Here is a 13,098-nt window from a genome sequence, read left to right as displayed (position 1 = left end):
ACAGAGCACCAAAGCATGGATGCTTTACCAGATTCTGGTGTGGGCTTGCAAAGACTGTAATTTGCAATTTCCACTTACTGATATCCAGGCTGGGGGTGGCATCCAATGTGAAAGGTGCCTACTGGTGGAATCTCTCAGGCAGCAGGTGGGAGAGCTACAGGAGGAGGTGGCCAGGCTGAGGAACATCCATGTCCATGAGCAATTCCTGGACAGTATCCATGTGGAGACAGCTGACGGTGCTGTCCCAGTTGACAGGATACGGACACTCCAGTGAAGGGGAGATGCCTGAGGGTGTATCTGCCACACCAGTGGAGGAGGAGGCTCAGGGTGGACACAGCCAGCTGGTTACTTCTGGCAGCAGGCAGTGCTCCACCCCTGCTCGAGAACCCTCCTGCTGTGGTAAAAGATAACCGTTATGCTCTTCTTGATACAGGAGAGAAGAAATCACCCCCAACAGTTAAGGGGGTGAAGCCTCGTACCCCTAAGGCTGGGGAGGTCTGCTGCCACCCACTGATAAGAAACGTAGGGTAGTGGTGGTTGGAGACTCTCTGCTGAGGGGGACGGAGACACCCATCTGTCGCCCTGGACGTTCATCCCGGGAGGTATGCTGCCTGCCAGGGGCCCGTATCCGAGATGTTACAGAGGCTTTGTCGAGGATTATCCGGCCTTCTGACTACTATCCCATGCTACTCATCCATGTGGGCACAAATGATACTGCGAGGTGTGACGCTGAGCAGATCAAGAGTGACTACAGGGCTCTGGGAGTACGGGTTAAGGAGTTTGGAGCGCAGGGTGGTATTTCTCTTCGATTCTTCCTGTTGAAGGTAGGGGTCCGGCAGAAACAGATGCATCGTGGAGGTGAATGCCTGGCTGCGAAGATGGTGTCGCCAGGAGGGCTTTGGCTTCCTCGACCACGGGATGCTATTTGAGGAAGGACTGCTAGGAACAGATGGCGTTCACCTTTCGAAGCAGGGGAAAGGCCTTATTTGCGCACAGACTGGCTAACCTAGTAAGGAGGGCTTTAAACTAGGTTCGACGGGGACAGGTGAGCAAAGCCCACAGGTAAGTGGGGAACAAGACCTGGGAGATGGGTTGGAAACAGGAGGGAGCACGGGCTATAATGGCAGAGAGGAAGGAGGGTCAGGGCAAAGCTGGGAGGCAAGATCAAACCAGTATCTTAGATGCCTTTATACAAATGCAAGAAGTATGGGTAATAAGCAGGAAGAACTGGAAGTGCTAATAAATAAATACAACTATGACATTATTGGCATTACTGAAACTTGGTGGGATAATACACACGACTGGAATGTTGGTGTGGATGGGTATAGTTTGCTCAGGAAGGATAGACAGGGGAAAAGGGAGGAGGTGTTGCCTTATATATTAAAAATGTACACACTTGGACTGAGGTGGAGATGGACATAGGAGACGGAAGGGTGGAGAGTCTCTGGGTTAGGCTAAAAGGGGTAAAAAACACAGGTGATGTCGTGCTGGGAGTCTACTACAGGCCACCTAATCAGGCGGAAGAGGTGGATGAGGCTTTTTTCAAACAACTAACAAAATCATCCAAAGCCCAAGATTTGGTGGTGATGGGGGACTTCAACTATCCAGATATATGTTGGGAAAATAACACCGCGGGGCACAGACTATCCAATAAGTTCCTGGACTGCATTGCAGACAACTTTTTATTTCAGAAAGTTGAAAAAGCTACTAGGGGGGAAGCTGTTCTAGACTTGATTTTAACCAATAGGAGGGAACTTGTTGAGAATTTGAAAGTAGAAGGAAGCTTGGGTGAAAGTGATCATGAAATCATAGAATTTGCAATTCTAAGGAAAGGTAGAAGGGAGTACAGCAGAATAGAGACAATGGATTTCAGGAAGGCGGATTTTGGTAAGCTCAGAGAGCTGATAGGCAAGGTCCCATGGGAATTAAGACTGAGGGGAAAAACAACTGAGGAAAGTTGGCAGTTTTTCAAAGGGACGCTATTAAGGGCCCAAAAGCAAGTTATTCCGATGGTTAGGAAAGATAGAAAATGTGGCAAAAGACCACCTTGGCTTACCCTTGAGATCTTGCGTGACCTACAAAATAAAAAGGCGTCATATAAAAAATGGAAACTAGGTCAGATCACGAAGGATGAATATGGCAAATAACACAGAATGCAGAGGCAAGATTAGAAAAGCAAAGGCACAAAATGAACTCAAACTAGCTATGGGAATAAAGGGAAACAAGAAGACTTTTTATCAATACATTAGAAGCAAGAGGAAGACTAAGGACAGGGTAGGCCCACTGCTCAATGAGGAGGGGGTAACAGTAACGGGAGACTTGGAAATGGCAGAGATGCTTAATGACTTCTTTGTTTCGGTCTTCACTGAGAAGTCTGAAGGAATGTCTAGTATAGTGAATGCTTACGGGAAGAGGGTAGGTTTAGAAGAGAAATAAGGAAAGAGCAAGTAAAAAATCACTTAGAAAAGTTAGATGCCTGCAAGTCACCAGGGCCTGATGAATGCATCCTAGAATACTCAAGGAGTTAATAGGAGAGGTATCTGAGCCTCTAGCTATTATCTTTGGGAAATCATGGGAGACGGGGAGATTCCAGAAGACTGGAAGGGGGCAAATATAGTGCCCATCTATAAAAGGGAAATAAAAACAACCAAGGAAACTACAGACCAGTTAGTTTAACATCTGTGCAGGGAAGATAATGGAGCAGGTAATCAAAGAAATCATCTGCAAACACTTGGAAGGTGGTAAGGTGATAGGGAATAGTCAGCATGGATTTGTAAAGAACAAATCGTGTCAAACTAATCTGATAGCGTTCTTTGATAGGATAACGAGCCTTGTGGATAAGTAAGAAGCGGTGGATGTGATATACCTAGACTTTAGTAAGGCATTTGATACAGTCTCGCATGATATTCTTATAGATAAGCTAGGAAAGTACAATTTAGATGGGGCTACTATAAGGTGGGTGCATAACTGGCTGGATAACCGTACTCAGAGAGTAGTTGTTAATGGCTCCCAATCCTGCTGGAAAGGTATAACAAGTGGGGTTCCGCAGGGGTCTGTTTTGGGACCGGTTCTGTTCAATATCTTCATCAACGATTTAGATGTTGGCATAGAAAGTACGCTTATTAAGTTTGTGGACGATACCAAACTGGGAGGGATTGCAACTGCTTTGGAGGACAGGGTCAAAATTCAAAACGATCTGGACAAGTTGGAGAAATGGTCTGAGGTAAACAGGATGAAGTTTCAATAAAGATAAATGCAAAGTGCTCCACTTAGGAAGGAACAATCAGTTTCACACATACAAGAATGGGAAGAGACTGTCTAGGAAGGAGTATGGCAGAAAGAGATCTAGGGGTCATAGTGGACCACAAGCTTAATATGAGTAACAGTGTGATACTGTTGCAAAAAAAGCAAACATGATTCTGGGATGCATTAACAGGTGTGTGTAAACAAGACACGAGAAGTCATTCTTCCGCTTTACTCTGCGCTGGTTAGGCCTCAACTGGAGTATTGTGTCCAGTTCTGGGCACCGCATTCAAGAAAGATGTGGAGAAATTGGAGAGGGTCCAGAGAAGAGCAACAAGAATGATTAAAGGTCTTGAGAACATGACCTATGAAGGAAGGCTGAAGGAATTGGGTTTGTTTAGTTTGGAAAAGAGAAGACTGAGAGGGGACCTGATAGCAGTTTTCAGGTATCTAAAAGGGTGTCATCAGGAGGAGGGAGAAAACTTGTTCACCTTAGCCTCCAATGATAGAACAAGAAGCAATGGGCTTAAACTGCAGCAAGGGAGATTTAGGTTGGACATTAGGAAAAGTTCCTAACTGTCAGGGTAGTTAAACACTGGAATAGATTGCCTAGGGAAGTTGTGGAATCTCCATCGCTGGAGATATTTAAGAGTAGGTTAGATAAATGTCTATCGGGATGGTCTAGACAGTATTTGGTCCTGCCATGAGGGCAGGGGACTGGACTCGATGACCTCTCGAGGTCCCTTCCAGTCCTAGAGTCTATGAGTCTATAACCAGGACCCAGACGAGGCCGACCTTGCTGGCCACCAGGGAAAGGCCGCCTGCGTGATGAGGACTGGGGAGCATGGCACTGTGTGCTCAGCGCGTGTATTCTGCTTGGTAATTGTTGATAACTAGAGGATATGGATATTACTGGTAAGGCTCTTTCCTTGGTGAAAGGTCCTGCAAAGAGAGTACGCTCTGAGCCCTAGGAATTGGGGAAGGGTGGATGCCCTAGTGGGTGCATAGCCTAGAATGTGTGTGGTAACAGGGCTGGCGGGCTGGCTGGTGGGGCATGGGGGCTGGCTGATAGGGTGGGGGACTGGCTGGCAGGGTATGGAGCAGACGGGCTGGCTGGTGGGGCATGGGCTGGCTGAGGGGGGGGACTGGGCTGGCAGGTATGGAGCAGATCGGGCTGGCTGGTGGGGCATGGGCTGGCTGATAGGGTGGGGGACTGGCTGGCAGGGTAGGATTAGAAAACTTGCCTTATAAGTCATATACTCCAGAGCTCAATCTCTTTAGCTGAACAAAGGTTATCACCTGAACTCATCCCAGTGTGTAAGTACCTACGTGGGGAAGAAGAACAGGATACTTGTGGCACCTTAGAGACTAGCACATTTATTTCAGCATGAGCTTTCGTGGGCTACAGCTCACTTCCAGATGCACAGAATGGAACACACAGACAGGATGATTTTATACATACAGAGAACATGAGAGGTGGAAGTGGCCATACCAACTGGAAGAGTCCAATCAATTGAGATGAGCTATCGTCAGCAGGGGAAAAAAAACTTTTGACATGCATCTGAGGAAGTGGGTATTCACCACGAAAGCTCATGCTCCAAAACGTTTGTTAGTCTATAAGGTGCCACAGGATTCTTTGCTGCTTTTACAAACTTTTGAAGTGATAATTGAGATGACGCATAGAAGGTGTGAGGAGAATTTAACATAGAGAAATAGATTCAATTAGTATAAAAGCAGCAAAGAATCCTGTGGCACCTTATAGACTAACAGACGTTTTGGAGCATGAGCTTTCGTGGGTGAACACCCACTTCGTCAGATGCATCTAGTGGAAATTTCCAGGGGCAGGTATATTAGGCAGGCAAGCTAGAGATAACGAGGTTAGTTCAATCAGGAGGGATGAGGCCCTGTTCTAGCAGTTGAGGTGTGAAAACCAAGAGAGGAGAAACTGGTTCTGTAGTTGGCAAGCCATTCACAGTCTTTGTTTAATCCTGAGCTGATGGTGTCAAATTTGCAGATGAACTGAAGCTCAGCAGTTTCTCTTTGAAGTCTGGTCCTGAAGTTTTTTTGCTGTAGGATGGCCATGTTAAGGTCTGCTATTGTGTGGCCAGGGAGGTTGAAGTGTTCTCTTACAGGTTTTTGTATTTGCCATTCCTAATGTCTGATTTGTGTCCATTTATCCTTTTTCCGTAGAGACTGTCCAGTTTGGCCGATGTACATAGCAGAGGGGCATTGCTGGCATATGATGGCGTATATTACATTGGTGGATGTGCAGGTGAATGAACCAGTGATGGTGTGGCTGATCTGGTTAGGTCCTTGATGTGTCGCTGGTGTAGATATGTGGCAGAGTTGGCATCGAGGTTTGTTGCATGGATTGGTTCCTGAGCTAGAGTTATTATGGTGTGTGTGCAGTTACTGGTGGAGAATATGTTTCAGGTTGGCAGGTTTGTCTGTGGGCAAGGACTGACCTGCCACCCAAGGCCTGTGAAAGTGTGGATCATTGTCCAGGATGGGTTGTAGATCCTTGATGAGCGTTGGAGGGGTTTTAGCTGGGGGCTGTATGTGATGGCCAGTGGAGTCCTGTTGGTTTCTTTCTTGGGTTTGTCTTGCAGTAGGAGGCTTCTGGGTATAGTCTGGCTCTGTTGATCTGTTTCCTTATTTCCTCGTGCGGGTATTATGACCCAACCATTCCCAGTCTCAGTTTAAACCTGAGTTAATTGTATCTAATTTGCATATTAATTCGAGTTCAGCAGTCTCTTTGGAGTCTGTTTTTGAAGTTTTTTGTTGCAAAATTGCCACCTTAGTTTGTCACTGAGTGGTTAGAGGGTTGACGTGTTCTCCCACTGGTTGGTTTTGAATGTTATGATTCCTGATGTCAGATTTGTGTCCATTTATTCTTTGTGAGAGACTGTCCGGTTTGGCCAATGTACATGGCAGAGGGGCATTGCTGGCACATGATGGCATATATCACGTTGGTAGATGTGCAGGTGAATGAACCCCTGATGGTGTGGCTGATGTGATTACGTCCTATGATGGTGTCACTTGAATAGATATGTGGACAGAGCTGCATCGGGCTTTGTTGCAAGGATAGGTTCCTGGGTTAGTGTTTGTTGTATGGTGTGCGGCTGCTGGTGAGTATTTGCTTCAGGTTGTGGAGCTGTCTATAAGCAAGGACAGGTCTGTCTCCAAGGTCTGTGAGAGTGGGGATTGTTTTCCAGGATAGGTTGTAGATCTCTGATGATGCGCTGGAGAGGTGTTAGTTGGGGGCTGTAGGTGATGGCTAGTGGCGTTCTGTTATTTCTTTGTTGGGCCTGTCCTGTAGTAGGTGGCTTCTGGGTACTTTTCTGGCTCTGTCAATCTGTTTTTTTCACTTCAGCAAGTAGGTGCTGTAGTTTTAAGAATGCTTGATAGAGATCTTGTAGGTGTTTATCTCTGTCTGAGGGATTGGAGCAAATATGGTAGTGTCTTAGAGCTTGGCTGTAGACAATGGATCGTGTGGGTGTCCTGGATGGAAGCTGGAGGCATGTAGGTAAGTATAGCGGTCAGTGGGTTTCTGGTATCGGGTGGTGTTTATGTGACCGTCGCTTATTAGCACAGTAGTGTCTAGGAAATGGACCGCTTGTGTGGATGGGTCTAGGCTGAGGTTGACAGTGGGGGAAATGGAAAAGAAGCCCTTGAGGAATTCCACCGTGATTTTAACCATGAGTCCAGATGATGAAGATGCCATCAATGTACGCAAGTAGAGTAGGGCGTTAGGGGACGAGAGCTAAGGAGCGTTGTTCTAAGCCATGGGGAAGAACCATTAATAATGGCAGCAAAGAATCCTGTGGCACCTTATAGACTAACGACGTTTTGGAGCATGAGCTTTCGTGGGTGAATACCCACTTCCTCAGATGCAAGGAATGGTGCATCTGAGGAAGTGGGTATTCACCCCGAAAGCTCATGCTCCAAAACGTCTGTTAGTCTATAAGGTGCCACAGGATTCTTTGTTGCTTTTACAGATCCAGACTAACGCGGCTACCCTCTGACATTTAATAAGGGTTCTCCAATCTAGCAGAGAAAAGGGAATTCGATCAAGGGCTGGAAGTTGAAGCTAGAGAAATTCAGCCTGAAAATAAGGGGTAAACGTTTAACCAGGAGGGATTAACTGTTGGAACAGATCACCCAGGGTCATGGGGGATTCTCCATCACTGGCAATTTTCAATCAAGACTAGACGTTTTGCTCCAAGCTCTGTTCGGGATGATCTGGGGCCGGTCTCTGGCCTGTGCCATGCAGGAGGTCGGACTAGATGGTCACAATGGTCCCCGCTGGCCTTGGAAGCGATGAGTCTATGGAATGGGTGGAGAGGGTAAAATTGTTACAATGATGCTGTCATAAACAGATAGTTAAGAGTTAATGTCTCTTTTACCTGTAAAAGGGTTAACAAACAGGGAACCTGAAACACCTGACCAGAGGACCAGTCAGGAGACAAGATACTTTCAATCTTGGTGGAGAGAAGTCTTTGTTTGTGTGTTTTCTTTGTCTGTTGTTCTCCTGGTTCTGAAAGGGACCAGACGTGCAACCAGGTTTCTTGCCAATCTTCCTGCTACAGTCTCTTATATTCAATAGTGAGTATTAAGTAGAAAAGGCGGTTATAGTCTTTTGATTGTTTTCTGTATTTCCAAATGTGATTTTGCTGGACGGATTTGATTGGTATTTGTGCTCGGGGGGAGACTTCTTTCTAGTGTTTATAAGCTGAAAGACCCTGTAATATTCCATCTAGATTTTACAGAGATTTCTTAATTTTTTCTTTCTTTTATTAAAAGCTTTTCTTTTTAAAAGACCTGATATTTTTTTCCCTTGTTAAGGCTCAAAGGAACTGAGTCTGTACTCACCAGGGAATTGGTGGGAGAAGGGAAGGAGGAGTGGGGGAGGAAAGGTGAATTTCCTCTGTGTTTTAGATTCACGGAGCTTGAATCTGTCTATCTCTCCAGGATAGCCCAGGGAGGGAAAGCCTGGGAGGGGAAAGAAGGGGAGAAAAAACCTGATTTCTCTGTCTTGTGATTCAAGGAGTTTGAATCACGGTGATCTCCTAGTGTACCCAGGCGGGAAAGATCTGGGAGGAAGGAAAGGAGGGGGAGGGGAAATGGTTTATTCCCCTTTGTTGTGAGACTCAAGGAATTTGGGTCTTGGGGTCCCCAGGGAGGTTTTTTGGAGGGACCAGAGTGCCCCAAAACACTATATTTTTGGGTGGTGGCAGCCTATCAGATCTAAGCTGGTATTAAGCTTAGAGGAATTCATGCTGTACCCCATCTTTTGGACTCTAAGGTTCAGATTGGGGAATATATCATGACAGATGCAGAAAAAGCAGAACTGTTTCAAAATATTCTTTTTTATATCTGGAAATGAGCAGGAAGAAGTATTTGTATCACATGAGGATGATGAATACATTCCAGGCCATAATTAACCAAGAGGATGTAAACCAACATCTACTGGGGGATAAACATTTTCAAATAAGCAGGCCCAGATAACTTGCACCCATGAGTCCTGAAAGTGTTGGCTGACGAGCTCTCTGGCCTGCTAGGTTTATTTGAATCAACCGTGGAATCCTGGGGACATTCCAGAAGGCTGGCACAGGGCTGGTTAGCCTGGTGTCACTCATGGGCAAAATCATGGGAAAGCCGATATGGAGTCAAACGACAAAGAACACAAGAGTGGAATGTTACTGATGGCAGATGACATGGTTTTTATGGAAAACAGGGTTTGTCAAGCAAATGTGAATTAATTCTTCGATGACATCACAAGACTGGCTGATAGAACCGCATACATGAAACCTACTGAGACTTTTGTAAGTCATTTGAGTTAATGCTGCAAAACGTGATTACAAAATGAGCTGATTACACAGTATCAGCAGAGCACAAGCTGAAAGGATTAAGAACTGGCTAACTGACAGAAAGCAGAAAAGTGGGCGATCACCATTGAATCCGTACCCAGCCAGGTTCTAGTCACCATGTTCATCATTGCTCCGGAAGTAAATCTGGAATCCCAGCTGGTACAACGTGCGGATGACATAATGATTGGTGGTAAATAAAGCTGCGGACAGAGGAACGGTGACTTGGATCACTTGATATGCTGGGCCCATTCCAACAATGGGTTTAATGCATCCAAATGTGAAGCTCTACACCAAATGGTCTCGATAAATTGGAGAATTGGCCTGAAATAAATAGGATGAAATTCCATAAAAACATGTGCAAACTACTGCCCTTAGGAAGGAAAAATCAAAGGCACAGCTACAAGCGGGACTCCCTGCCAGGTGGTTGTGCTGCGGGAGTTCTAGCGGATCACAGATTGAATATGCGCTGCTAATGTGCTGCAGCGGCGTAAGAAGCTAAGATCTTTCTGGGGTGTTTTAACCGGAGGTCATTGTCCCACTCTGCTCGGCACTGGGGAGGCCTCAGCTGGAGTCCTGTGTCCTGTGGTGGGCACTGCGCTTCGGAAGAGGTGGACAAACTGAAGGGAGTCCAGAGGAGAGCAAGAGAATGGGGAAGGGTGAGAACCTGACCTGTGCAGGTGCCTTGGGCATGTTTGGCCTAGAAAGAGACAGCTGTGGGGGACCTGATCACAGTCCTCGGATATGTACAGGTTGTTATAAAGAGGACAGTGCCCAGTCGTTCCCCATGTCCACCGAGATCGGACAAGAAGTAATCGGGTTCATTTGCAGTATAGGGAGATTCAGGTTAGAGAACAGGAAACGTCTGAACTCTCAGAGGAGCTAAGCTCCTGAACAGGTGTCCAAAGGAGCTTGTGGAATCCCATCATTGGTTTTTAACAACATGGGACAAACCCCCATCAGGGCTCCTCTGGATTTCCTTGGTCCTACCACAGCCAGGGCCCTGGGCTAGATTTCCAGCCGTTCTGTGGTGGAGGACCAGGGACTGCAGGCCAGAGCTACAGAATCCAGGCTGTATCCTGGACCGTGGTGATTCTGACAAAGACCTTGGGCTCGTAGTGGACACACATCTGAACACGAGCCCCCAGGGCGCTGCTGGGATGTATAAATGGGCGCGGTGAGCGGGGACAGGGAGAGGCTTTTCCCTCTGCATACGGCAGAGGGGAGACCGATGCTGGATACTGCATCCAGTTCTGGTGCCAACAATTTTTAAAGATTTTAAAGAAAGGAGCCACCAAAGGATTCAAGGGCTGGAGAAAACGTGTGATGGAGAGAGGCGGAAGGGAACCTGGTTAGTTTAGCAGAAAGAGATTGAGGGGTAACGTGATCACATGGGTAAGTACCTGCCTGGGGAGAAAATCCCCGGGGACTAAGGTGCTGGAAGCTGAAACCAGACACATTCCAATCAGAAGGAAGGCGCACTCCTTTCACACCGCGAGTGGTCAGCCATTGCAACAGCTCCGAGGGCAATGGGCAAGTCTCCATCCCCTGATGTCTCCAAATCCGGCTGGCTGCCTTTCTGAAGACGCTTGAGTCCAACACAGTAGGGCCCTGCAACCCAACCCCACCCAGACCCGATGGGAGCCAACTACAAGCGTTGGGTTTGGGTCAGGCCAGGAACTGAACCAGTCCCAGGGGCTCAGGTCGGGTGGGTTTGGGTCCGAATCAAGCGTAACAATGTGGCCTGAGCCGACGTCTCCAACACCAGTTATCGGGCTCCCCGAGGGAACAGGGGGCCGCTCTCTGGGCAGTGCTATGCAGCAGGTCAGACTGGAGCAGCTAACCGTCCCGTCTGGCCATGAGCTCTCATTGACCTATCAAAGTCTGTCCTAGGATCACTGGGGCATGTCCCTTGGGTCAGTGGGGGCAGGCACCTGCCCTTGGTCATTGGAGGCCCTGCTCCCACAAGCCATAGGTATGCAGGGACTAGGGCCCCTCCCCCCCAATCTGGATTACTGCCCACCCCCTGGGCCAGGAGGCACCTGCACGCTGGGATCATGAGGGGCCGGCCCTGGATCACTGCCCTGGCCTGGGGGTGCAGGGGTTCTGGGTGCTCAGAGGAGAAGGCCTGGGGTGCAGGGGATTCAGGGGTGCTGGGTGCTTGGAGGAGGAGGTGTGGGGGTGCAGGGGGTTGAGGGGTGCTGGGTGCTTGGAAGAGGAGGCCTGGAGGTTCAGGGGGTTCAGGGTGCTTGGAGGAGGAGGCCTGGGGGTGCAGGATGCTCAGAGGAGGCGGCGTAGCAGTGCAGGGGGTTTAGGGGTGCAGGGTGCTTGGAGGAGGAGGCCTGGGGGTGCAGGGGTGCAGGGTGCTCAGAGGAGGCGGCATAGGGGTGCAGGGATTTGAGGGGTGCAGGATGCTCAGAGGAGGAGGCCTGGGGGTTGAGGGGGTTTGGTGGGGCTCACTGGAACCAGACAACTGTCCTCCACCCCACGCCGCCCCTGGGCATGCTAGCCCCCCAGTCCAGCGCACAGGAGCCCCCTACTCCCAGGGCAGGCTGCAGTTTGGCCCACAGGAGGCAGGCAGGCTGTGCCCACAAGGTGGCGTCAAAGGGAAATTTATGAAACTAAAGGACTGGGTCAGAACTAGGGCCCCGCTGCCTGATGATAGGAGGCTGGGGTGCAGGGGGCTGTGTGCTGAGAGGAGGGGGAATGAGAGAGATGCATAGGAGTTGGGGAGCTGTGTGCTGAGATGGGGGCTGGGGCTGGGGGTAGGAGGGCTGTGTGCTGAGATAAGGGATCGGTCTGGGACCGGGGCTGAGTGCTGAGATGGGGGATGGGACTGGGGGTGTGCTGAGATGGGGGCTGGGACTGTGGGGCTGTGTGTTGAAATGGGGGCTGGGGCTGGGGGGGCTGTGTGCTGAGATAAGGATCGGTCTGGGACCAGGGGCTGAGTGCAGAGATGGGGGATGGGACTGGGGGGCTGTGTGCTGAGATGGGGGCTGGGACTGTGGGCCTGTGTGTTGAAATGGGGGCTGGGGCTGGGGGTAGGAGGGCTGTGTGCTGAGATAAGGGATCGGTCTGGGACCGGGGGCTGAGTGCTGAGATGGGGGGTGGGACTGGGGGGCTGTGTGCTGAGATGGGGGCTGGGACTGTGAGGCTGTGTGTTGAAATGGGGGCTGGGGCTGGGGGTAGGGGCTGTGTGCTGAGATAAGGGATCGGTCTGGGACGGGGGGCTGAGTGCTGAGATGGGAGATCGGTCTGGGGGTGGGGGGCTGTGTGCAGGGTTACGGGATGGCGTGGATATGGAACCACATAGGATCACCTTTGGGCATTTGGGGTGGAGTGTATGGGTGCCAAGGATCTGGGTCATCTTGTTTCCCCCATCCCTGCTGGGCCCAGCCCCCCAAGAGGCAGTGGGGAGTAGCAGCTTCCCTGGGCTCTTGGCACAGTGGAGCGGGTGTGCGTGGGAACAGGCCTGTCGGACAACATGCCAGAGACACTGTGACACCCGCACAGCAGGGACCTGAGAGCGGATGCTGGGGACGGCCTGCCCGCCCACCAAGATCAGTCCTGGGCAACTAGCCAGGGGCAATGGAGCCTTCGAACGAGGCAGGATACCGGGCTAGATGGCCCCCGGTTCTGGCCCAGGTTGGGGTGGGGATTACTGAGCTAGATGGGGCCATGGGGCCAGTCCTGGGCTGGGGGGGATGCCAGGCTATAGAGACTAGCGTGGGAGGGGCTGGGCTGCTGGGCCAGCTTGGTGGAGATGGCACAGGACGTATGGCCGGTGGCTTGTTGGTATGGCCCCAGCCACTCCCCCTGTGTGCCCGGGTGGGTCTCATCCCAGCTGCTGGGGGCTGTGTGCAGAGGGTGCTGCCCCTGCATTTTTCCAGCTGGCCAGGCCTGGCTCTGCAAATATTTTCCTGGGGCTTTGGGGTTTTGCTTGTTGGTTTCATTGACCAAATAAGGGAACGGGCCGCTCGCTGTCGCA

Source organism: Gopherus evgoodei, unplaced genomic scaffold (assembly GCF_007399415.2).
Source record: "Gopherus evgoodei ecotype Sinaloan lineage unplaced genomic scaffold, rGopEvg1_v1.p scaffold_52_arrow_ctg1, whole genome shotgun sequence".
Lineage (NCBI taxonomy): Eukaryota > Metazoa > Chordata > Testudines > Testudinidae > Gopherus > Gopherus evgoodei.
The sequence above is the reverse complement of the archived record's forward strand: the minus strand, read 5'-3'. Positions refer to the sequence as shown.